The sequence below is a fragment of the Aythya ferina genome, assembly GCF_964211825.1.
Source record: "Aythya ferina genome assembly, chromosome: 5".
Lineage (NCBI taxonomy): Eukaryota > Metazoa > Chordata > Aves > Anseriformes > Anatidae > Aythya > Aythya ferina.
The window spans coordinates 37,882,846-37,910,654 of NC_140301.1; the positions used below are offsets into that span (position 1 = coordinate 37,882,846).

The 27,809-nt window shown below is 40.7% G+C and overlaps 1 protein-coding gene across 20 annotated transcripts in view; it reads right to left on the bottom strand.

The window, feature by feature from the left end:
* NRXN3 (neurexin 3) overlaps window positions 1–27,809 on the bottom strand; it is a 979,419-nt gene that overhangs the window by 595,439 nt on the left and 356,171 nt on the right. The window lies entirely within an intron of this gene.

The window sequence follows — 27,809 nt, forward strand, 5'->3', positions numbered from 1 at the left end:
GTGGGTTGCTTTGTCCAAAAAATTACATACACTTTTTGTTATTTAATTCAACCTAAGCATTTCCTTTCAATTAGCCCATGCAGACAGCACCAAAAAAGAGATACATTCATGAAAAGTGGTATACATGGAAAAAGAAATAACATAAACCCTTTATTATCATGCTTCTCTTAGAAGTGCCCCAATTATTGCATTCTGCAGTCATTTTGAATCCATTCCCATTATGTTTTATATTGGAAATTGACTTTGAACGGTCATAAAACATATACATAGAGGCAATTATTTTTTCCTATTCAGCCTTCCAAAGCAAATATTTGTTATTAAAAGCTGACTATTCATCCTTGTATAAAATGAGGCTCACAGGAGGCTAGGACAGTACTTGCAGTCCAGCCTTTTTGTTTGCTTTTCCACAACCTGCATATGCAGCCTTCTTCAGGCTATTCAGATGGCAACACAACCACAGGACTTGTTGCATCTGCTTTTAGCCTCAAGATGCTTAGATATTTGTACATCTACACTGCAAATTAACTTACTGAGACATGAATCTTGTAAAACATAAAAGTAAAAACAACAAAACACACAGAACAGACCATGCCATATAAGTATTGAACTCTGTCTGCATTAGTAAAATTACAGTCAGACTTCTTTCAGGTATGAGAGAAACCTAAACAGTGAGTTTGAAGAGGTCTAAAAACAGATGCATAGTTCACGAAAATAGCTAGCTGTTTCATACCTGAATTATTTATTTCCTTTCCCTCTGCCCAACCATTTACCAGACACAAAAAGTAGCAGATGAACAATATGCAGCCAATGTAGTTTAGTTTTAAGAATTGCTTGTGTTAGTGGATTATCACTCTGAACTTTTATTTTGTTTACATCACAATGATATACTGGCACCCAAGCTCGGATTGTAAAAGACACTGCAACCCCACAATTGCTTCTCATGCACAAAAGTGTTTCTCTCTCTTTCTCGAAGATCAAGTTGTTTCATTTGGCAGAAGGTGCACTGGGGGGAGGAAGTAGGTGGCTCTGGGAGGCTTGCACACCTTAATTTCTTAACAATATACTCCAAAGCTTTTCCTTTCCAAATTCAAAAAAAAAAAAAAAAAAAGTCTCGGGAAGAAACCCTGCATTAAACAAACCTTAAAAAGGCATTGATTGAGGATATTAACATATAAAAGGGCATGGCCCAAAACTACATAAGATTAAGTTTGGATAACAGAGAGAAATAGCTTCTTAAAATGAAATGTAATTTTGAAAAATTAATTGCTAATTGTAAGAAGTTATGAAATAACTTTTTGGAAATAGGAATACTGACTGTGAGATTAAATAATACTTCCTGTGAAGCAATAGCGGAAGAGTTCACAGCAGTTTCAGTGCAAGTATAGCCCCTACCAACCCCTCAGATTTATAGAAGAGGAATACAGAAGGAAAAGTGCTAGCATTGGGAGAAGCATCAGTTTAACCATTAGCACCTGTTTCTGTGGTAGATCTCTACTACAAATCACAGAACCATTTAGGTTGGAAGGAACCTTTTGAGTTTATCTAATCCAACAGCTTTGCTCAAAGCAGGGTCAGCTTCTACAAATCAGTGTTGGCTTTCCTAACCCTATGCTGAAAACATCAGAGAGCAAATTTATATTTCCCTGAGCTTACTAGTCCCTGAATTCAACCCTTTGACCTTTTTTTTTTTTTAAAAAAAAAAAAAAAAAAGAGATCACCTGTAAGGTCCCTGCTAAACTGTGTAATGCTCCTGTTTCTTGGGCTTGTCTTCCTGCTTCCTGGGACAGGCCTACTTCCTAGGGTGATCCTTGAAGATCTACCAGCCATTTCAAACATGCCTCTTCTCTCCAGGGCTGTATCCCATGAGACTCTTCAAAGCCAATCTCTGAAGAGGTTGAAACCTAATCTCAAGTTCAAGGCTGTGCTCCCTCGTCCTAGGATCCTGAACTGTGTCATTTCATAGTCAGTGCAGCCATGACTGCCCCTGAGTTTTAACATCCACCAATTATTCCCTATTTCTAAGCATAAGGTCCAGCAGCGCTAATTCCTGTTGCTTCCTCGTTGGTTCCTCAGTTACCTGTGACAGGAAATTGTCAACATGGCACTCAAATCCCCTTCAGTCCTGCTGAACTGTCCTTCCAGCAGATAGGGTTGCTACAAAGTGCCCCACAAGGGTCAGGGCCTATAAATGTGAGGCTTCTTTTACTGTTTGAAGAAGGCCTCATCTACTTGTGGTCAGGAAGCTTGTAGCCGATATCCGCTCCGTGTTGGTGGGCCCACTGATCTTCAAACTCTTGACTGAGCCCTGACCTGTCCCAAGGCAGATCTGTGCACCTATCAGCCTCTCTCACATCTTGGGCAACTCTCTTTAGCCCTATAACTGCACACAGCTTTTTAACTCCTTTTGCTCTCAAGAAAACATGCTGCGTAACTGAAGCTCTTTCCCCCTTTCCAGAAGTAGCAAGACACTGTCCAACATAAAGTATACCCAAGTCAGATATGAGGTGGAAAAGAAAATACTTGTTTTATGCAAGAGACATGACAAGATGTTAAGACAATTTAAGCGTTGTTCCTCCTTTAACAGATAATGAATTGTATAGGATTAGAATAGTGTTCACATGTGTCTCCTGTTATAAACAGTGACAGCACAATGTGGCCTGAGAGGAGTTTCTGTTGCCCCTACACAACAGGGGATCTCTTTTTCCTCCAAAGAACACTGAGAACAATAGATTAAAAAGTATCAAAAATTGTAAACTTGAAAGGGAGAGTTGGGGCATTCTTTCACAGCAGATGGTCCATGGGATATAGATACCCTCTCTTCTATGAAGAACTGTAATTAAAATAAAAGAGAGGAGGAAAGGAGCTGTCTGTAGTTGATGAAGTCTACAGAATTATTTAACTGTACCCTACTACTGTCCAATCTCTGATGTCAGCTCTTTTCATAAGGCCTAAGAAATGGTTGTTGTGCCACATGACAGGCTGTACATCAGGTGGCTTTTCTCAAAATAGAAAGTTTTGCTTTGCATATTTTCTCCCCTCTCAAGGTTATGTTTAGACTGCGGTTGCTGCTGTGATCATCACATCATGGCCACAACTGTTGTCACAAGTATTGGCAATCATCTGGCATCTGCACAAGGGTGTTCAGTACAGACCAACTGCACACAAATGACTGCTTTGCTTCTCAGTACCATTCTGCGCCTACTCTACTGTCGTGGAAATATTCAGCCATACCCACCCGTATTTGTATACTACCAATATCCAAACTAACCTGAAACAAGCTACTCTAAAAACAGCTTGGGAACCACAGGTCATGCATACACACACAGGCTGGGAGGGTCTTTGCCTTTCAGCAGCTCTTGAGCTAAGTTATCCCTGCTGTTCTCATGGAAGCTGGTACAAAGAGAGCACCTTGGCAGTACAGCCCCACAGTTCTAACCACTAACCTGCAAGGCATTTTCTAAGCAGTTCATATGCTTGCTTAGATGGCCTTCAAACTTATGAGGTGGAGAAAGGCATCCTGCTGCAGCACAGCCTCCACAGCTTTCCTCTTGATCTCAGGCCAGAGTCTGAACATTCAGCACATGGAAAAAGACAGGGATACCACAGTAAAAGGAGCAATGTTCTTGTATTAATGTAGTATTTGGCATGACTGACATGAAGAAGTGTTTCTCCAACCCAACCTGGAGTTCTGTATTCTTGCTAACAGGCACAATGAAGCCAGCACAAATTACTTTAAGGTAATAAACTTGCCTTTGTGTGAGCAGCTGCCAGCACAGACCTCACATTTCAGCACTGCAAGTAAAGGTTTCAGTTAAATGAGCTAAAAGATAGGCTCTATTAATTATGAATAATGTATATCCTAGGACTCACAGTGGAGTTGCCTGAGACCAGCGTACACATGAAAGAGCCAGACCTCTCTGACAGATACACTCTGGTTGCTTTTAGCCTGGCAGTAGCAAACACCCTGATTCTCTGCCAGTAAAGACCAATTTCAGTTTCTGTTGAAGATCACTACAGCTGTAATACAATGTAATGGTAAACTAGAGGGAAAGACTGAAATTGTTTTTGAAGTATCAAGTGATTATCAGTACTCATGAATTGATAAGAATTATTTTTATCTCAAAAAAAACTTTAAGTGTTGGTAATCCATAAGAAAAAGTACATGTAAAGATATGATTAATGCCTTCACAGAGACAGTTCACTTTTGTTTACATTTCGTTCCCATGAAATGTCACAATGCTGCCCATTTAGGTGTATTTTAAAAAACCCAGCCAAGCAGAGACAAGACATGGATCACATTCGTCCCTTGCACAAGGAGAACACGCAAAGTTCTGTGTCGCTAGATGGAGCTCATTACCTACCAAAGCCACAAAACATTACATGATTTCACGAAAGCATGGGCTGAGCAACAATGCAAAGCAACCACATTTACATTCAGCCAAGCTATTTAGGTTGTTTGCTCTCTTGCTTCATTTTTTATAATGGTTCCATATGTTCTTAACAGCAAATCACAACAGATTGATAGGATACAGAGAGAGGAAATGGAGACATAAAGGTAAGCTTCCTTTCCTATGCTGATTTTAGTTTATTCATATAATCCTCGTAGCTGACTGATCCCCGTGCAAGGACTTTATGCCTTAAAAGCTTGTTTCTGGGAATAATCTTTTCCACTGGGGCAAATCTAAATTATACTTCTTACTTTACTAGATGAGAAAAATCTAGAAAGGTCGGGGCTAAACATGCAGTATATACACAATACATTCAAGGTCAAACCTAGAATGACATAACATTCAGGTCCTACCAAAAAATAAAAAAAAAAAATCAACCTTGGTAGGCCAAATCTTCAAAAAATTTTACACATTTCAAACAATTTAGTAGCAATCAGGTGTCTATAAGGTTAGAGATCTACACCTACATCACTCAAGTTTTACAGCTTTGCCAGTCTTGAGAATAAAACAAGATTTCTAGTCCCTGGCCTAAATCACAGACGACCTCTTCTTAATACCAAGAATGGTAAGTGGCTACCAAAATAATTCTTTTAGTGTTCCCAAATACTAAAAAAAACAGACCACGATGCAGTATCGTAAGATTTGTGGAAGCCAAGGACTTGTCTCCCCTCAACGTGTTTTATCAGAGAATGAGCAGAGAAAAACACGCAGCTGAAAAAGGGATTTCATACTATTTTGGACTGCAAAGAAATTGAAGTGCTGAGGGGAGAGAGGCTTCTATAAATAAATAAGACAACTCTGCTTAACAAGTTGATGCTGTCAGAAAGGTTTGCAGAGAAGAGCATTTTGCTGTTAATGGACAACTTCCAAAATATTCACACGCCCTTGCTTGCAGTTTATACATACTGAGTGTCCAACAGTCACTGCAGTAAGAGAAGAAACAATATGCTGCAAGAAGTCAGGGATGTTTTCGTGCCCCACACATTGTTCCCACAGCAAGTAATTCCCCAAACTGCAGAAAGCATAACCAGTGACACTTTTGAGGCACTGGTGAGCCCCTCCTAAATCTGGCATCTGGATCTGCGATTTCAGACAAATCTAGGTCTGAGTAGAGAGGGGAAAGGTGAACAAATCCCAAAATCATGCCATAGTCAACTCTGTCCATATAGCGGACAAAGCTTAGTACAAAAAACATGCTGGATTCTTACTTGATACACGATCAATCCAGTAAAACTGTTCACAGCACCCTGTGCTTAAGAGCAGGAAATACAGAGTCCTGATGCGGGTACAAAGGAAGGTTGCTCTAAGCAATCACAGAGGAATCTTTATGTGAGAAATATCTTTCAAGCCCCTAGGATGGAAATGCTTGCATAAAAATTAATGAGTGCCAGTCTCATATCTCCCCTTTGTATATTCTATTCCATAAAAAGAAAATTATAACCTAATCCTAGATGCACTTTTATCCAGATGAATTTTCTATTAAAGAGCTGCAGTTAAGCTTTTTGCCTTGATGCTATCTTGTGCTAATGAGTTTCACTGGTTAGTTATGAAACATGACAAAAGCACCTTATCAAATACAGTTGAATCTGCTGCCTTTCAGTTTAAGTTCCATGTACTGGGTTTTTGTATTGCTTCAAGAGCAAAAGAGCACCATTCATTACTCGAGAAGCTTTGTCACTGTCTGCCACTCACACTCCATGCATTCTCAGTCTCTCCTAGTACGATGGCTTTGTTGCCAACCTTTTACCATCACTCGCTTCTGAAAGAAAAAAATATACACTGTCAGAAATTTTCCTATTGTAGCTAAATCTTACTTGAAAAGGCAAATATATTTGTCCAAATACATATACCCAAAATATTAAATATGAAGGAGGAATATTGGTTGCATCAAATGGACAGAGAAACACCTCGCTGCAAAATATATGACCAGTGAGAAGCAAACTACAAATACTAAGCATGAGGAGAGTTTATGCCATATTTGTAGTCAACTTGCAGTTAAAAAAACAAGCCCATCTGCTTAATCTAGTATCCTGTTTTTGACTGGCCACTGAGAGCTATAGGAACCTCCATCAAGCAAGAGTGGCACATCTCCGTTCTCTACATCATGTCTCTTTCCAACATTTCTGTGTTAGAAATTGACTATGAGATGTGAGGTATAATAATCCCCTCAAGCCTCCATGATAAACAGCAAATCAGAATCTAATCATCTATGTAGAAGACTGATGCTTTCAAACCTCAATACATTTTCAAACTGAATGATTATAATGGCCTAATTAAACTGTGTAAAGCATTCTTTTATCAATTACATATATTCTACATTTCAATTTTCACCAGGATTTTTAGATTTTTTTTTTCTGTTTCATAAAGCTATATTTTCAGTATCTCTCATTATTTTAAATACTTTGGTCCTTTCTTAGTTTCTTCCCAAAGATGGTTCCAGTCTTCAAATTTGAAGAATGTTTTCACGTCCTACCTTCACACTACTCCCCAGCATGGAATGTCAAAATGAAACTGCTAGAAATAATCTCAGATTTTCAGAAATCAAGAACTACATATTTGTAGAAGGCAGATTAAGTTCACAGAAACTACAAGTACTAAATAACACTGTAATTTGCCAGAACTGTCCATTTTCTTTCCCCTTCTCATGAAGTAAGAATTCCAAGCAGATGGAAGTTTGTTCTGCAACCAGCTATAGCAAGAACAAAAAAGTAGCCCTTAAAAAAGGGAATATGACGCTTCTAAATATCTTGCATCTTACAGACACTGACAGTTTTAACATCAAAGCCTGAATTGCTGTGCATATTTAAACTCTAATAACTAACTGGAGACTTGAAGTGGATTTGTCCCTGTATTTTCTCCTCCCATGTTTAAACTGAAACCTGCAATGCTTTTCCAAAGAACAATTTTGATTACTATGGCCTCCAATGGACTTTTTTTCCTTCTATTTCCTTTTCCTGAAGGCAGATAAAGGGCAGAGAATAAAGTGGCCTTTCTAATCCTTTATGTTTCAACTCGAAAGAAAAAAAAAAAAACACACAGCATTAAAAAAAGGCCCTGGAGTGCTGTGAAATGGAAAGAAAAATAAATAAAACTGGAAGAGAGGCAGTATAAAAGAAACAGGACCTAACTTTCCTCCCCACTCCCTCCTTTCTTTCTGCATTAACACTTCCAGGGAATAAGAAATTAAATCAAATTAATATTTGAATATTACTACATTTTAGCCTTCCATCCAGTTCCAGTAGTCTTCTACCATAATTTAAGCCAGAGGCACCAAAGAATGACAGAATCGAAGGGGTTGGAAGGGACCTCAAAAGATCATCAGGACCAACCCCCGTGTCAAAGCAGGTTCCTTAGAGCAGGCTGACCAGGTAGGTGTCCAGATGGGCCTTAAATATCTCCAGAGAAGGAGACTCCACAACCTCCCATGGCAGCCTGTTCCAGTGCTCCATCACCCTCACTGTGAAGAAGTTCTTTCGCATGTTGGTGTGGAACTTCCTGTGCTCCATCTTGTGACCATTACTCCTTGTCCTGTCCCCGCAAACCACTGAAAAGAGGTTGGCCAAATCCCTCTGTCCCCCACACCTCAGGTATTTATACACATTTATGATATCCTCCCTCAGTCTTCTCTTCCCCAGGCTGAGAGACCTGGGTCTGTTCAGCCTTTCCTCATAGGGAAGATGCTCCTGGCTCCGTATCACCTTTGTGGCCCTCCACTGGACTCTTTCCAGGAAATCCTTGTCTGTTTTTGTACTGGGGAGCCCAGAACTGGACAAAGTACTCCAGGTGAGGCCTGACCAGGACAGAGTAGAGCGGGAGGATCACCTCCCTTGACCTGCTGGCCACGCTCCTTTTAATACACGCCAGGATCCCATTGGCCTTCTTGGCCACGAGGGCACACTGCTGGCTCATGGTCAACCTGTTGTCCACCAGGACAGGTCCACCTCTCCTCACTCAGAGCTCCTCTCCAGCAGGTCATCCCCCAGCCTGTTACAACTGGAACAACTGATACATGCAGTTGTTCCTTCCCAGGTGCAGGACTCTACACTTGCTCTTCTTAAACCTCATTTGGTTTCTTCCTGCCCATCTCTCCAGCTGGTCCAGATCTGGCTGAATGGCAGCACAGCCTTCTGTCACATCAGCCACTCCTCCCAGCTTTGTGTCATTGGCATACTTGCTGAGGGCAGACACCATTTGCTCATCAAGGTTGTCAATCAAGATGTTGAACAAGACTGGACTGAGCACCGACCCCTGGGGAACACCGCTAGTCACAGGCCTCCAGCCAGACTCTGCGCCGCTGATCACCACCCTCTGAGCTCGGCCAGTCAGCCAGTTCTCAACCCACCTTACTGTCCACTCCTCTATCCCACACTTTCTTAGCTTTGCAATCAGGATATCATGGGAGACAGTATCAAAAGCCTTGCTAAAGTCAAAGTAGATGACATTCATTGCTCTCCCCTCAGCTACCCAGCTGGTGATGCCATCATAGAAGGCAACAAGGTTGGTCGAGCGTGACTTCCCCTTGGCATATCCATGCTGACATGGAGAAAATCCACTCAATAAATCAAAAGACGATTTCTAGACAAAGTTTCTCAATCCTCAGCCTGCAACTGGGGCTGCGTTTGACCACCAGCCATTGAGGGCATGAAGACCTCTAGCAGCAGAGACTAGGGGGAGTATTCCTGACAAACTCAACCTGCAGCAGGTCATTCTTGTTCCAGAAAAGGATCTATTTAGATAAGAGGGTCCCTCAATCACTTGCAAGCTAAGCCCCAAGTCTAGGTTCAAGCTTCGTTTCCATCTCCAAGACAACTATATTCACCCGGAATAGTTATTGCTAGTCATCTAAATGAATTCCAGGGCACTCATAATTCATTTGTTAAATAAGCAAATCATTTTGCATACTACTGAACCACATTCATCTCCTATGTTAAGCATAACACAACATTACAGTGTAATGTAACAAGTAGAGATTATCACATTAAGAGTAGCTGAAGAATAATAACTTGCTGCAATACCCCTCAGCATTGCCATCCTTGGCAAGCAGACAGGTTTGCCTCTCTCAGGCCATGCAGGTATATTGAATCAGCAGCATCACACCATGTATCAGCATCACAGCACTGCTGCTCTGAATATGCACAGTATCGAACAAGTCCCTTACACATGAGGAGGAAGACTAATTCTTGAAGCCCTGGGATCCTAGAATCAGAACAATATGTCTGTAATAACATCCAGACTAGGGCAGACAAGACATCAATTCAAGTTAGAGCTCCTCATTTACAGAACATGCTCTCCCAGGCTAAAATCCCAATAACTGCATGACAATACCTACTGTGGAAGCAGATGCTAACAAGAAACTATCTGTAATGATTTATTCATTGACACACCTTAGACTGAAATCTCAATGTAGGGTACACTGTCCAAATACTAATTTGGCTGCATTGTTTTCCTCTCTTTCTGATTCCAAATTAATAAATAGCTCTTGGGGCTTTTAGTTCTGTTACCAACAATGAAAAAAATACAATACCTTTAAAGAAAACACAAACTGGAATTGAACATGAGAAAACAAAAGAGTGCGTGCCAAACTCTCTTTTACCATAACTGGAAGAATTTCAGATTTTGTCTAAATAACCAAACATTCCCTGAAAAAGAAATAAATTCTCTAAAAGAAAAAAAATCATGGACCACAGGGACACTGAAAATTTTTCTGGACAGGTCTATCACTCCCAAAGCCATGTACATATCTTAAATATCTCACCAACCAAGTTTGCACAATAACACTGGAGAAAGTCACAGCCAATGTCTGTAGCCCCCAAAAAATGAGTCACAATGACAGTGGACAGGACTTGGGTTCAACATGACCTCATAAGTCTCTGCACCATTCTCCATTTAATAGCAAAAATATCCCTTCAAAAGCCTCTTCTCCACCTCTCCAAGTACAGATCTTGACCAAAAGATAAAAGATATCCCACATAAAAGAATCCTTGGTGAAGGGAAGTATAATGTAAATTTCTGAGAACAGACTGTGGGGAAAAAAATAACATTTGATAAACTTTCTCATCATTATCTTGGTGAGGACACAGCAAGACATTGGCCTTCATTTTGTGCCTGTAAGGTACTGGTGATCCATTATTTCTATTCTAATCATATGGAAAAGAACGGCCACAAGGCAGTAGCTAGGGACACACATATCAGTCAGGCTCTTTGCTAAACTCTTCAGATTGCCTTTGAACTTCCACCTGTTCATTCCTAACCTCTTCACCGAGACAACAGTCTCTCTCTCATCAAATACTACAACACTAAATGTATGAAACATGGCAGAAATAAGTGTGTTAGACAGAGACAAGTGTCAGAAACTAATGGCCAAACACACAACTGAACAGAGACAGTCCCCATTTGTCAGGCATCACTCCGAGTGCTGCTCCACATACTGCTGGCCTCTGTGTGTTTTAGCAGGCTGAGCAGAGCCTAAAGGCTGCTGCTAAATTTGCTTTTTCTTAGGCATAGCTCTGATTCCAATCTCAGATGACACCAGCATTGAACAGACAACTAAAATACAACTAGATAGATTTAATCTGTGCAGTCGCAGTGACCCATTGGGATTAGGGCCAAGAGTACAGTAAGCATATTCAACCTTTACCCTGTCCCCTGTGATCTATGCATCCAGAATGAATTTTGCCTTAGGCTTTTGCTATAAATGTAACCAACAAGCACAAATTGTTTTCAATAGCCAAAAGGCATAAACATCTACTAGGAACAAAGGAAGGAGGCAGCCTGTTTGTGGGAAGCAGAGCAACAAAAGCACAAGAGGAGAAGCTTTGCTTCCAGACCACATATGCAACAGAAGAACTAAAACAGAAGTACTACTACTAGGCTTTAGCTGTCCTTTTTTTTTTTTTCCCCCCGATTGGATGTAACATTATGAAAAAAAAAAAAAAAAAAATCAGCCCCTGTTCTACAGAAATTAACTCCAGAAATAAAGAGGCTGCAAGTCCTCTATATGCATCTCTATGTGACTCTAGGAAAAGAAATGCACAGGAAAAGGGTGAAATTACTTCGTAGTTAGGAAACTCAACGATTCTTCCTTTCTCTAAGAGATAACAGAATCGATTCTTCAGGCCCCTAAATCACATACCAGGGACTACACTGAGATGTTCAGCACTCCTCATGTTAATCCATTTGCCATCTAAAATGAAATGAGGAAAAAAACTCAAGTTTTTCCATTTGTGACCCTAAGAAAAATGACATTGAAGAAAAAAGACAGAATGCCATCTAAATGCCTCTTATCCACTGACAGGCATGGGACATCAGCCACCTTGCTAGGAAGCCTGTACTGGTGTTTGACCATCCTTAAAATAAAGATTTTGTTTTCCTAATAGCTAGTTGGAACATAGTTTGACTTCTCATTTGAATAATATTTTTGGCATTACAGCCACTTTCTCAATTGTAACACAACAGAGAGAGGGGTAAATATGACCGAGTCAGACTCTTCTCATTAGTGCCCAGAAACAAAAGCCAAGAGGCACAAACCAGAATTCCATATGAATAGAAAAGAATGGGAAAGAAGTGTCTATTGTGAAGGTGTTCAAACATGGGAATAGTTTGTCCAAAGGGGTTGTGGAGCCTCCATCCTTGAAGACACTTATAACTCAACTGGACGTGGTCCTGAGCAACCAGCTCTAGCTGACTCTGCCTGAGCAGTGGGATTCAAACAGATGATCTCCGGAGGTTCCTTGCAACCCCAACTACTTTGTGATCATATCATTTATTTTTAGTTACCATAATTTACTGGGTATAGAAAACCAAGACGGTGACCAAGCCAAGTATATTTTAATGAACTTTAGTGGAAATGAGGCATAAGAGAAGACTCTTCAGCAAAGCACATACTCCTACCAGCACATTTCTTCCTCTGAGACGTAACTAAAGTATAATATCTTAAATGTCTCTTCAACCCACCCTCCCACAAAAACAAAACAAAATTAATTACAAAACATGTTTTAAAGGTACCCTGTATGTGGGAGTAAAGGTTATTTTTTACAGCCTGTGGTTTAACAGCTACCTTGCTGCCCAGCACATCTGTAACTGTCAGTCATTTTCCTCCCCTGATTACGTTATTCTTCAAATAACAAGACCGCTCTTAACAAACATGCTGTTTTTTCTAATTATTCAGCTGCAGCCAGAACACCCCACATCCTCATCAATGCACCATCCAATGCACACATACATAGAAACAGCTTTAAAAAGGGAAATATACACATTTTCAGTATTTTGTTTGTTGTTTTGTTTTGTATGTCTTCTAGGTTCTACATGAAACGACAGTGACAAATGGGGTTAAAAGCATTCTGCTTTTCCTGCCTCTGAATAACTAGCAAGGAATGGCCGAAGCAGAGGTCAGTACTTTCTGAATGAAATACATATAGAAAATGGCTTAAAAGCTTTACAGGATCCACCAAGCCCTTTTGAGGCTTCCACTCAGCTATATGTGCTATAGGCATACAGGAGAATTACACTGGATGCACCCTACTTGGTTTCAGATGTTAATAATGAGCTCAGGGTGGGAGGTTAGGGATTTCACCTTACCTTTTCCAGAAGCACCATCTGCTGATGTTTTTTCAAAAGCACTTTATATGGAGTTATTTAATTCTTCACCTTGGAGTATTACTGAACACATACCTACTTTTGGTGCATACATCCAATTCCTGCATCACCTACCATGGATCAGCTTCAGGAATATAACAAGTGTAAGACTTCTAACCAAAGTAGAGAACGTATGGGAAAGAGAGAAGTTTGTTCCACAGGAATGGACAGGAACCAACATAAAAGGAGATGTTAAATGGAGAATGATGCCTATATACATCCAGAGTGAGCCATCTTCCTCTGTATGGAGGCCTTCTGTCTCATCATTAGCTCGTAGTTTCTCCAAGCATGGCTTACCAAAACAACCTCACCTGCTTGGAGCCTTGCTTCTCTTTGGTGGTGGTGGTGGGCTTTTTTTTTTTTTTTTTTTTTTTGAAAGAAGTGAAAACAAAAGAAAACCATGCTACCCAGACATGCAAGATAAATTAATTCACAGCAGCACAAACTGTATTACTTAGTCAAAGGAATGTTCTAAACACCTGTTTATGAGCAAAACCAGTCATAAAAACAGCTGTAAGCAGCAAACAGGAGTGAACAACAACAATTTCCCATCCTTTTCCAGACACATAATGACATTTAAATCACATAGCACCACAGAAGAATTGTATAGAGCTGATCGTAATTGACGTAATTACTCGTATGCATTTCTCCACTACATAGTGTTGTGCTGTAAACCCAAGCGTGTTAAAAGTAAACAGAGCTTTTGAAATCTTAAAGCAATAGGAAGGCAGTCCCTGCTGGATCCTTTTAACCTGTAGATGGAAAGAAAATAACTACTTCAAAGTTCTAAGACTTGAAATACATAATTTAAACCTCAGGCAGAAACTGAAACAAAACTTTTCAAGTTCTTTTTGGTTAAGTGGGTTCAGATCAAAATGGAGATAAGAGACAAACATTTAACAAATGCTTATCTGATTCAAGATGACCAACACAAAGAAACCAACAGGGAAAATATGCATAGCCATATAGATAGATATATATATTAAAGTAAAATTCTTTACCTGCAGATATATGATGGACCAGAGCAGGGAAAAAATATATCAGTGAATCTGAGTCAGAAAACACTCCTCCCTTGGGTACAATATCAGCATTGGCAAAAACATAAGGGAAGCAGTAAGAACACAGCAAAGTAATTCTCTCAGAGTGGATGGCTGCTTAGGAAGACTCGAAGACTCCTAACCAAAGACAACTTTTACTAAGGACCCTTTGAATGCTATTTATCTGCCACATACAGGCACCTCATACTTCTCTTTTGGGGTGGAAAGGGGAAATAACATCTCTAGTTTCATACAGATCTGCAGGTAAACTAAAATCATCGAAAAAAAAAATCCAGTTGAGTTTGGCCACAGCCATGTACAAATACAGTTAAAAACCATCTGCTGAAGAACTTAGGGGGGAAAAAAGTCTTATGTAAATAATAGACAGACAACTCTAGATACTGAAGCTCAGTAAGTTATGCAGTAAGCCAACTCAGAGGATTGTTATCATGTAATATCCTATATTAATCATGGACGATACATTAAGAGGGCACAGCCTTCTCCATTCCTCCATACAAAGAAAACAGGTTCCAAAGCTTTCTCTTCCTCCATGCAGTCAAACGCGCAATGCGCAAAATTGTTTTTACTCCCCGTTTGAGAGGTTTTTGATTCAAAATAAGTTGCAGCAACAAAAATCCTAATGGCCCAGAGTGCAATAAGAACCCCCCCTAAAAATACACTCAAATTTAGCAGTTTTGACCAATACTCTACAGAAGCGTGAAGGATGCAGGGACTGCTTTCAGAGCCACAATTGTTGAAAGATAGAAGGTATTTCACAAGTACTTTTTAAGGATTAAGACAACTGGGTATTTTATTGCTCTACTTACCTCAACTTGGGCTGCTTAACACATCTTACATCCTCTAAGCGATTAAACCTCCACCCTGACTCTCTGTTAGCAATTTATTGGGATGGCATGTAGGCTGAGATAACTTTGGTTTATCAGATGGAATTTCAACAGCTAAACAAATGAGTACTGCGTTCAGTTTTGGGCCCTTCGCTACAAGAAGGACATCGAGGTGCTTGAGCGGGTGCAGAGAAGGGCGACGAAGCTGGTGAGGGGCCTGGAGAACAAGTCCTACGAGGAGCGGCTGAGGGAGCTGGGCTTGTTCAGCCTGGAGAAGAGGAGGCTCAGGGCAACCTTATCGCTCTCTACAGGTACCTTAAAGGAGGCTGTAGAGAGGTGGGGGTTGGTCTGTTCTCCCACGTGCCTGGTGACAGGACGAGGGGGAATGGGCTTAAGTTGAGCCAGGGGAGTTTTAGGTTAGATGTTAGGAAGAACTTCTTCACTGAAAGGGTTGTGAGGCACTGGAACAGGCTGCCCAGGGAAGTGGTGGAGTCACCATCCCTGGAAGTCTTCAAAAGACGTTTAGATGTAGAGCTTAGGGATATGGTTTAGTGGGGACTGTTAGCGTTAGGTCAGAGGTTGGACTCGATGATCTTGAGGTCTCTTCCAACCTAGAAATTCTGTGATTCTGTGAAATAACATGTTTTCTGTGTATTTGTAAAATATCCTTCTGTCCCAGCACAACTAGTGACGTTAAAGATGTACTAGTGGGGCCCTATTTTTTTTCCCCAGTCTTCAGATAGAAGGGAACCAGGCCACATGCCTCCAGAAGCCTTTGCAGGTTCTGCTCCCATGTCACACACACATGGCCAGAAGAATGAACAGCAAGAAATCCTGAAAGACTAAGTCAATGCAGTATAACGAGGGATAAGAAGCAGGAGTGCAGCAGCAAGTAATTACATAGGGTGTAGACTTGACACTATGACTTCCACCAGAACTACTCAGAACAGCATATTTTCCTACAGAAGAGGGTCTTCTGACTCTGCTTCCTCAGATTATTTTTTTTTCTTCCAAGATAACCTTGTGCCCTATGTCTTATCAACACCTTTAAAGTACCTTTAACTTCATGGTGTAAGGAGAGCTCCTGTTCCCCACTTCTACTCAATCTAACATACACCTCAGACCTCTTCTTAGGTGCTTTAACAGTCAAAATTGAGTTTATCTACTCAGCAGTGGAATAGGTGAATCCCCAAAGTCCAAAATATTTCCACCTGCCTTGGTCTTTACTTCTCATGGCAGCCAATATGTTAGTGAAATAAGCTAAGCTACATGCATCAGAGTCTTGGTTATCAAGTGGATATTTACAGTATAGAAGCTCTGCTTATTTTAACCCAGAGTTAGTTTGCATATGCTCTGCACATTCTGCTCAAGAAATTAGACAGATATACATCAACTCCTTCCAACATCCATCATTCTACAGTCAGAAAAATTAATAAAAAGGTGAATTATCAGGCACTTTCTAACGCTTTGTCAAGTTTTTTATGACTTGGTTTTAAGGGGTTTGTCTGTGGCATTCCTGATTTTCAGTAGCATCAAGCTCCCCATTACTTTACTGAAGCCCAGGTCTGCGGCAACTGCCAACACTGAGCGTACAAGATTTAGAACTGTGACATCCAAGATCAGGGATAATTTTTCACTATTATAATCAAATTATTTGTCCATAATGCCTCCCAGCAAGCGACAGCAGAGTAAGATGAAGCTGAGAAGCTGTGGCTCATATTTACATATTCAGCAATTCTGAAGTAGAAGTACATAAAAACTTTAAAACCACAGTAGAACTAAATGTTACTTCTTCGTCAAGTATCTCAAAAACCCAAACACATACATACACGGGCCAAGATGTGCACCATTTAGACTACAAACGGACTAATTGAAGCATCAGCCTTTTATTTCATGCCTTTTCCTCCCAGGTCAACCATAACATCACAAAGATAATCTCAAATCCCCAGGCTTTTCCTATGCAAAGCTGTCCTTGCTTTCAAAGTGCCTATTTTACATTGGCCAGCTGCAGGCCAGATGTTCAAAGCTGTATCATCCCTCTCCTTTCCGCATGACACACCCACCTCACTGAATCCCTGAGCCTACAGAAGCCCTGGAGCTCTCTCTCCTAGGATCGGTGCATGATACTCTCCTACACTGCTGAGAAGGTAGTGTTGGACATCTCACACAATCAACCACAAATCTAGTGTCAGAAGGAAACATCCCTACTGTCCCTACACAGACAGGTTGATCATTTGCATCGTCTGTATTTTCAATAAGACGTTACGTTGCTCTAATGGCAGTCCAACCACAGACATGCACAGCAGCATTCATCACAGTGTACATCAATCACGTATTAGTGAAACACTTCAGGGAGGGCTGCATAAAGGAAAATCAAAGTCCTTTGAAGAAAACTCTCCCCCACGCCATGAAATCTCACATCAGTAGCGTACACGTCAGCTTCAAAATTATAAATATGCTTAAAAGCAAAGATTGGTTTCAGTTAATTTCCTCTTTCACTTATTTACCAAGACTCAAAACATATCGACAATATTTTATAATTCCATAAATCCTTCTCTAAGAGCAGTTCAAATAAATATTAATGAAGAATATACTCATTCCCATTTTACGGAATAGGAAAATGAGGGGTTCTAATATGCATGTAAATTCTAAAGTACTGCTTGAGCTAAAGAGAACTCCGCTCTGTTTTCTGACCTTTTGCTTCAACCATCAGACATGTGTCTTCCTCCCTTATGAGCCCGTAACTCTGAGTTCTCCCAGAAGAGTCTGCTCTTCACAGAGCAACAGTGACCAGAAATAAAGATTTTCCTGAGAAACAAGAGACTGTCTTCACACATCTAAGAAACAAGTTCACAGAGCAATAAGTGCTATTTGTGGATTATTTACCAACAAGAACTGGGAAATTACATGAATAATTAGAAGATGACTCATAGCATGAACTCAGTGGGAAAGCTGTGCTTCTCCTCTGGAAGCCATTCACACAACTGCATGAAGAAGAGACAGCGTGCACCTCAGCACACTGAGCAAGACTCACAGCTCTCTAGAGGGACATACCTTGAAGAAAAGGCACTGAAAGAAACTTGGTCTGTGGAAAAAAGACTGAATTAACAAGTATAAGAAGCTGTTTCCTGTTCCTTGGACTAATACATTCACTTGGACTAGTATAAAGAATAAGGAAAAAGGACAGAAATCTATCACTCAAAGCATCAGCTAGGATTCATTTCATAAGGTGTGGTGTGTGAGGACCCAGATGCAGCACTGCAGTAAAAGCTGCCACATGGTCTGGGGCACACAGGCAGGGGGTGGTGGTAAGACAAGAACGGCCTCTGTATAAGCCTGAGTTAACACTGCCCACCAGCTCAGCTCTCCACACATTCAGAAGTGCCAAATAGTGATTGATAAGTATTGGAGGAAAAAAGTCTAAAGAAAAGAGGAATATAAGCACTGAAAAACTCATGAGCATTACTGAACATCAATCCGTATGACAGAGAAGTCCCCATGTGAATACCAAAGTCTCACTGCACGACACATTGCCCCATTGGAGGAGAGTGGGAGAAAGAACAAGACAAACTGAAAAAGAACTAAAGAATAGACAATGAGGCCAGTTACCTTAAATAACACAAACATCCAAATATATGCAGACCCCTTCAAGGCTGATCTCCAGCCACACTTGCTAAGGTCAATACCTTAAAAATACCCATTCCCACCAATAATAGTTACTTTCAAAAAGGAAGAGGAAATTTCAAGTATACCTGGTACCAGCTGTATCACTGCTTTACAGGACAGCAGTGAAATGGCACCAGGTTAGCCTTCGTCTAAATCTCTCCTTAAAGGCTGATTATTACAGAAGAGTAGAAGTATGAACGTACTGAAGTACAGTTTATAAGAGAAAAGTTGAAAACTTTTCCCCTCTAATACTTCTGCTTTTCCAGAGATGCAGATTCAGCATCTCTAAGATACTTGACAAGCCCACTTTGCTAAATTAAACATTTGGTGGGAGGGGGATGGCAGAACACTAAGACTCTTAGATCTTCCTAATAAAGAAAAACCATTTTTAAGTGCCAGATTTAATGGTAAGCAATTAAATGCAACAAGCCTGGAGAAAAAAAAAAAAAAAAAAAAAAAGAATATGCCCAGACTTCATATGAACACATCCTACTCCTCAGCTTTTCTTTATCTTCCTGTTATCATAGTCATCCTTACTCAGACATTCAAATCTCCTGCTAGAGGAGCATGTTTTAACCTAAGAGCATCATTTGTATGGTGTCTGTTCAGTTTTGCACTGCCCACTAAATCTACAGAGCATGCATACCTCCATTCCACACTCCCCATCCTCACCCACGTAGTTTGGCTAGGTAAGTAACAGGCTCAGCTGGAAGGCATCTCTGTATCCCCAGTCTGTGAACTGGGAGCCTGAAAGCTCTCATTCAGATTTTTGAGAAGCTCCTGGTATCAACAAGAAGAAACTGGTTGAGCAGACAAAAGCTTGGAAGAGGCAATGCCATACCCCAGAAAACAGAAGGGAAGGATGGGAAGATCTGTGGAGCACTTGCAAATAGCTTATTTAGCTTGTCTCTCAGCTGGAACACCTCAGAAGAACAGAGGAGGTGTGTGCTACTTGCAAAACAGCCAAATGTTGACATGACAAAGAACTGTCCGGTTACTAAACATTAAGGTACTGACAGTGGACAACTCCCGTTTGACTTAGATACAGCCCAGCTAAGGGGAGCTCGCGTTCTCATCACATTCTAAATGCTCACAGAGAAGAAAAAAAAAAAAAAAACACTGTAAATGTCAAAAGTTTAGCATAAAATAAAACTAATAAAAAAATCTTGACAGTGTTTTAGAGAATGGATAAGTTAGGCCTAAAAGCCAAAGCAAAAAAATGACTAGGTGTCAAAACATCCATCATTCTGACCTTTGTTTTCAGCAAGTCATGCTCTAAAAATAAAATCCTATATGCATCACCTCTAGCCAAATGTCCTAAGAAAAATATATTTTTACTTTCTCTTCACTCAGTTTGGCAGTAGCCATGTAGCTATGATGGATTCCTTCTACGCTGCATGAGAGGGGAGCAAGATATTAAAGTACCGTGAAGGTGTTGCCCTTCTGCAAATAGCTGACGCAGCTCTAGACAAGTCTAGCACAGTAGTGTGGAAGACTCCTATCCCCGCTACACGCACACAAATTGCTGTAAAAGCCAGCGCAATAGTAAGATCCAAACCTGGCAATCTGCACCTTCACCAAGCATCCTTTTATTTAAGGAAACTCATTTGAAGAAAAATGACATTTAGGGCTGCAGAGCTAGATCTGAGAGAACTTGACAGTAACCCAGCTGCGTGAAGTAAGAGCGGCAGCAGTTTCAAGCAGTAGCTCCTGGACACTGGAGCCTTCCATACTGAAGGTAGAAGTGCCAGTTCTGGAAAGGATTACAAAGGAGCCTAGATATTACCTCTGAAATGAAATTCAGGACTTAGAAAAGTACAAGAACAGCACACAGACAGACTAATGATACATTTTCCTTCAATACAGAACACTGCGTTTCCAGTGCAGCTAATCCAATTTTTGGCACAGGAGAGGCTGTTTTAATTTGTGTATGTAAATTGAACTATTTCTCAGCTGGGTGAAAAGCAGGTTTGTGCTCTGCATGATGTGCAGAGAAGCACAATGATTGCAGATACTAAAAGCCTGCTAAAAATCAAACCACTGAGGTGTTTTTTTTTTTCCAACATTATTTATTTGAACTACAGAATATAGAAAGTTACTAGCTAAAACCAACTACTATTTTCTATACCTGAAATACTGTTGATGAGCTGGATAAAGCCGGTAAGTTTTGTGCCAGAGTCTTTAAACCCATCTCTGCCTTGCTAAAGCAATCTTGAACGTTACACACTGACATAACCTGACTTAAAGCACCTCCTGACAACTAGATTTGCTTCTTGCAAGACATGAGCAGTGGTCAAACACCAGAAGGGCACAGTACTCGTAACCGTGTGTTCTCTTATTCATTCACTATTGCTCTAAGATCATAAATTATAGTTTAATGCCATCACAGGGAGAATTACAACCTTCCCTTCTGACAGAAAACCGTGGACCATGGCCGAATAAGTCTTCTTTCAAATGCTTACCACTACAGATATGCAGCTGAAGTGATAAGAAAGTTGTGACTGACTAAATAAGGAGACTTACAATGACTTGCTTTTTCAGCCTTGGCTGCAGACTTCTTGTTAGTGAACCCACAACAGTACTCATATGCACCATTCACGTCGCTAAACTGTAATTAGAGCTAGCAAGTAGGCAGGACAGAGAAAAGCACCAAATGCTGCCAGGCGTTCCCACCTCTCCCACAACCAGCCTGCGCTATAGGACAGCTAGGCAGTGGTGGACAGGGTCCCCACACACCATTTCCTATAGCTTCAGGGCACACGAACTGCCCTACCAGCAAACAGGTCATCATTTCTAGTTCCATATACTCTCCTGACAGCATTTCTGCAGCCTTCACAGCCTGATTTCTATTATTATTATTTTTAAAATTATCCAAGATGTTGTATCCTCAGGGAGGTAAATATCACTCATCCATTTACACATAAAATCACCAAGTTTGAACCAGGTCAGTTCCAGATGAGCCAGGAACAAATTACTATATTTTTCAGAGCAGAATGAGTATTATGATCATATGCACTGACCTCCTGCATAACACAGGCCACAGCACTTCAACCAGTGATTTGTACCCTGAGTCCATAACTCCAGTTTGAGCTAGAGCTTATCTTTTAGAGAGACGTTCAGTCCTGATTTAGAGACTTCAGGTGATGGGAAATCCACTATCCAACTAGAAAAATTGTTCCAGTGATTAATCACCCACACCGTTAAAAAGATGGGTTCCTTATTTTAAGTCTCAATTTGCCTAGCTTCCACTTCCAGTCATCAATCCTCATTGTACATTTTCTGCTCCCAAAAGATTAAGCAGCCTGCAATCAGAGATCTCTTCCCCAAATAAGTATCAATAGGCTGTCATCAAGTCCCCTCTTAACCTTCACTGCTATAAACTCTATAGACAGAGTTTTCTTAGTGTCACTACGTAAGTTATGTTATGACATTCCCGAAGTACACATCCTCAGGTAGTAAGATCTCACATCATTTTTATGGCCTTGTTCTGAACCCTTTTCAATTTACAGAGAAGTGTTACTTCAGCTGCAAAGGAAAAAACAGAAATCCTTACTTGGCCGTCTCCAACACCACACGCAGGGTAATGCCTCTTCCTGGGCACTCCACTGCTTGTATTTCCCAGTTCTTTAAGCCACAAAATTAGAGGGAGCATGCAAGTCAACTGGCTAAACAAGTCCCAGATCCTTTTCACAACTTCTGCTTCCAAAGTAAGCAGTACTTTTTGTTCCTTGAAGCATGAGTTTGCCACAGGCTGTATTAAGAACTCAATTACCCAGATGAGCCCACTTAACCTGTTATTCAAACAGATTTAGGTTGTTTGATCTTCCCACATTACTGTTTCTCTCCATCAGCTTTTTGGAGCAGCAATACATTTAAACAGCTGTGTCCTTTATTTGCTCTTAACACTATGTTACTGTTACATCTTTTGTGCTCTCGATCAAGTAACAAAACAGCGTGCACATACAACACACATCACTCCTGACATCTTCCCCCCTCCTCAGCAGTGGCAGTGCAAGAGCTGTTAACTGATACTCCAGTTTATTTTCAGTAGCCCAGATTTTACTAAAAGTCAAAAATTATGATTTGGAGATCAGTAGTTACATCTTTTAAAGTTACTTTTGTACTAATTATTTGGCCCATGAAGGCTTGAAAAATACATTAACATCAAACACATGAAAGTACTTTCTGATCATTGACACTGAACAATTTTGAGATCATCAGCTTGCGCCTTTCTAGATACAGTAATATATTTGCTAATTACCTTTGTTTTGTTTACACTATAAGCGGTCACTTAAAGTCTTCATCACTCACACTCCATTTCAAAATTTTCCTTTGATCTAGTTAACTAATTCCTTCTTCAAACTTGAAACTTATTCACCATTGTGACGTTTTTCTTTCAAAGAACAAAAAACTATGCCTTCACTTATCATTTGCCTGCTTTTTATTTGCTCATCCTTTCCCCCAAAAGGCAGACTGCATTTCCTAACTCTAATGTAGCACAGTGCTGCCACACAAAAAGCCACCAAGACTTTCATAACCTACACCACTCATAGTTAATCTCAGCTAACTCGCATGTCACCATCATTGTATGTCTCAGCCACATAAACCAGAGGAAAATATAAACCATTCTTACAAACCCATTCCTTTAATGCAATGGAGAATGCTCACGGTTTTATAACCACAGACCCCAGACTCATTCTCTTCAAATAACTCAGCCCTAGACATACACAATGCTTCCCGTTATCGAGTTTTCTCCAGAAAGGAGTCCCTCGGCCTCCAAGTCAGGAGGAGGAACACCAGCAGCCCAAATACTTCACAGCTACCAGTGCACACATTAAATCTTCCCCTGTAGGATGTTCTCTTGGAATGCTGTCAAGATTTAACTTTTTCTTGCCTATTGAACAAAAGCTTAGTAAAGGTAACCAAAAAAAAAAAGAGTCAGATGTACAGACCCAGTTAGCAGCAGAACACCAGTCTCAGTACAGCAACTCGATGATTAGAAGTTATTGCCATCAATAAAACTTAAGAAAGCTACATAAAATGCCTCGGTATTCTCTTCTACATCCAAACCCACTGTCACATTTTGCATCGTTCCTGTGACATTTGCCTAGCCACAGCACATGCAGGAAATAAAGAGTCCTCACTCTGAGATGGCAAGGAGCCAGTTCAGCTTTCAAGGAAGAGCTCCCCTAACAGAAGCCAACAAATCACTGTTTGCAATCAACAGGACCTAAAACAGCAGCTAGTGTAGCAACAACAGTAAGGAGACAGTGAGGTAAGCACGGCCCCCCTTAGCAGCAAGCACTGAGGTTTACATTGCAGTTCATCACATTTAAGATAGAGTTTTGAACTTCAATACAGAAGAAAGACAAAAGTAAATGATTACCCCCCCCCCCTTCAATTCCAGCGCTTCTTTTTCTATTTCTCACTTTCAGAAATCTGAACTGATCCATTAATTTTGACCTTTTGTAGTTAATAATATTCTACATTGTTCACAGCTCACAAATTCCCTATTTCACAGGTCACAGAAGTCAGCATACAAAGAAGACACGTACAGAATAGGATTTCTTCCAAAGCACCAACCAGTGAGAAACTGTCCTAAAATCATAAATCAGGTTTCAAAACCCAGTTGCAGTTATTCTTACTACTCATATTAGAATCTACACTTTTTTCCCCCCAATATTTATTTCCCCAATAAGCTCAGTATTTCTGCCAATGAAGCCCACTAGCTACGTTTTTCTTGAAGTATTTTTCTTTACATAGGTAGAGAGCAAGAGAGCAAGATTCCTACATGTCTTCTCCCCCAAGTAGACCTTCCTTTTTTCCAGATTTTGGTCTCTACGTTCTTTGTTTCTCTTTTGTTATACACAGCTTTACCTTTTTCTTGGTGAACAGGAAAGTTTTATATTCCTGATGACAAAGCAACTCCAGTGCTGCTAGTTTGCATCATCACCCATAAGGAATACAGAGGTCTGAGCCCAAGTCTCACTGACCAGCCCCCTTGTTCTAACTCAGAGAAAAAGCCCTCTGCTGAGCTCGATGCACACCAATGAGAAAACAGTCAACAGCGAGGCAGGAAAGCAGCATGGCCTTGAATTCACTCAGAAATCTTGATTAATTCAACTAAGAGCATTGGGACAGTAGATTCAGTTATACCCAGGACAAGTAACTACAAATATATCGGTAGAGATTAATAGAAGTAGGCAGCATTAGACAATAGGGCAAGCACCACACTTCATCCATCTGGCATACTAGACTACTTAAGGTTTCTTATAACTATCACAGGTAATATCAGCACAGGCTATAGCTCTGAGCACAGGATAGAGACATTTAAGCCCCATCTCCATTCTCTGTTCTGGTCTTTAAAGAACTCCTCTCCTCCCTAATATTTGAAGGAAATCTGTCCCTGCCTTCCTAGAAGCTTACAACAGACAACAAGGTTTCCATCTGGGAAGAAAGACTTCGTCTAAGACAACAGATAACCTGCCTAAACTATAAAACAGAAACATACCATCCTCTCCGCAATCTTCTCAGTTTAAATTCTTCAGAGGAAAAAAGGGGAAAGGACTGCACACAACAAAGAAAATCACCCCCAAGTACCATGCTCCCTGCAAGACGGGGCTGTGCCAGACACAAGCCCAAACTCACTGACCTGTTCCTGTGCACGACCCAGCCACTCAGAGCTCCACTGCTGGAGAAACAAACCCCAGGGCTCGGAAGAAAAAGCTAGTACCAGCAGAGCCCCCTAGGCAAATGGCACTTCCATCAACACAACTCCCTTCAGCTGCTGCCCTCAGCACCCCCTGCTCCTCCATTGCCCCAGCTCCAGCTGAACTTCAGGGCTTCACAAGCTGCAGCTGTTGATCACGTCTACCTGTTAATTAACAGGAGACCTTTTAAGAGTAGGATTTGCTAGGGATTTTAAGAGCAGAGGTAGAGTGGTCCAGTAGATGAGGTCCAGTAGATGAGGTCCAGCCTGTAAAAACTTTGGCAATGCAACATGCTGGAATGGTGTACGGTATTGCTACTGTTTAAGACACAAGGAAAAAAAGCCAGAATATCACAAAGCAGAGACTGGGCAGAACCTATTGCAAGGCAGTCAACCACCAACAAAGAAAGAAAAAAAAAAGCCAGCACCTGAAGAGCAAGGAAACAAAACAAGTGTGCCACAGCACTGGGTGAAAGGCCTTCAGCCTAGCAGACACAGGTGGATTGTGTTAGAATGACAATCCAGTTACTTTTCCAGCTGCAAGGGTAGCAACTGGTGCTGGGGTTACACCTAGACAGCTTCTGTGCCCTGCCGGTGCCAAGTAGAGAAACTTTGTGGATGTCCTGTCCATGCAAATGGTGCTAGGTCCTGCTCTGCCCCACTTCTACTTCTTACCATTTCAGTAATACTACCAGAAAATCCAATAATGCCAACCAAGATGGAAAGGGCATAAGCCTTATTTTGATTGCTGATTGATTGCTTTGATCAAAGATAGAGGACTCAAGGAACCTGGGCTTCATTTGTGGCTTTGCTACCTATATTGGTTGTGTAACTGGTAAATGTCACTTATGATCTTAAGGGACTTACAAATGCTTAGCTTAGATACATATTTTAAGACAAATGTGCTGAAGTCAGTGAGGCATTCAGATATGATGTGTTTCTAAACAGATATTTCATAGCTCAGAGGGCAGTTATAAGCAGAAATGACTAAGTCTCATGTCAAACGGGAGGTCAGGCTAGATCATAATTGTGTCTTCTAGCCTCAAAACATACAATGCAAAGCAGATAATAATGCCTAAAGAGGTACCAGTAAAATCACTCTTGAAAATAGACAACCTTAGGTAATTCAGTGCCTATGTGTTTTGCTTAAGATAGATGACTCTGTGGAAAACACGTTGTTTGTGAGCTGTCGGGCATTGAAGCGCATTGTGTCATTTCTGTGGGTCACTGCCTCAACACTCCTAAGTCATCGCATTGCTCCGGTACCTGGTACTACACCGACCACTGTTACCATGACTTAAAAATATAACTAAAAAAACGCTTCAACCTACCATTTAAGACTAGCTCCGAAGTATAACAACTGAATTTAAGTCTTGTTATTAGTCACACAGTCCCATCAGGGCAATGCTTTAGGGATTCAGCGTTAGCCAAGCATGTGAGTCATCGCTCTCGAATAACATTCTGTGAATAGCATTGCTAGAAAGAGGCCTTGCAGGTTGGGTGTTGGATAAAAAAGTCAAGAATGCAGAAATAAAAAAGGAAGAATGCAGAAGTATCCTTCCTTCAAGAGATATTCAGCTTGCTCCAGTCTCCCCACAGGCAAAGGCAAGAATTATTTTCCTCAAAATACTGAAGAATTTGAATACCACTCTCAATCTCATAAATGTGAGTCATCAGAGATTAATGCTACAAATTATTTTCATTTTGCTCCAAAAGGGGAGATCCAGTTGGGAAAATACAACTTTGCCACTCCTTATTTTTGTCTCGATGTTTCTCTCAAGCCAAGAATTCTCGAGTGTTTCATGAACAGAGTCTCACGGTACATAGCACTAAACGGGACAATTGGCTACCTGCTGCTGATCAAAAGCCCACGAGCATCCCCTTCTCACTTGACAGATCTAATGCTGCTTTCTTCACTCATTATAATAGTTCACCTGGTGACAATTCCTGGCACTCTGTTGCTTGCTAAACACCGAACTGTGATGTCTGTCAGCATCTTCCCCTTTCTATGAATACTGAAAAAATAATCCGCAGGCTGAACACCACTGCTGCTAAAAAATATTTATTCTCAGCAGGAATCTGGCTCTTTATTATGTACTGACACTGAATATTTAAATTACAACCTTCTAATCTTTCATTTACAGCATCTAGAGAATGTTGAATAAATTAAAAATAAAATGCCACAGCATTCTGCCCTGACAGGGGATCTGACAAAGAACCAACATTTTCAGAAATGTGGGTTTGGTTTTCCAGCATATGCAGCTCCCAACTTTGACAGATGTGCTATGTTCAATAATTCTAAGGCCATACATGTCAAAAGCTAAATACCAGTTTTGAACATCTAAGTCTGTCTGAAAAAGCACCTAGGACAGTCTGCTGTCTCACACTTGAGATTTGATTGAGTGCATCCATCCACTAGAAGAGCACACAGATTGCTCAAAAAGCCTGCCCGGTCTTAAAAATCCTCAGG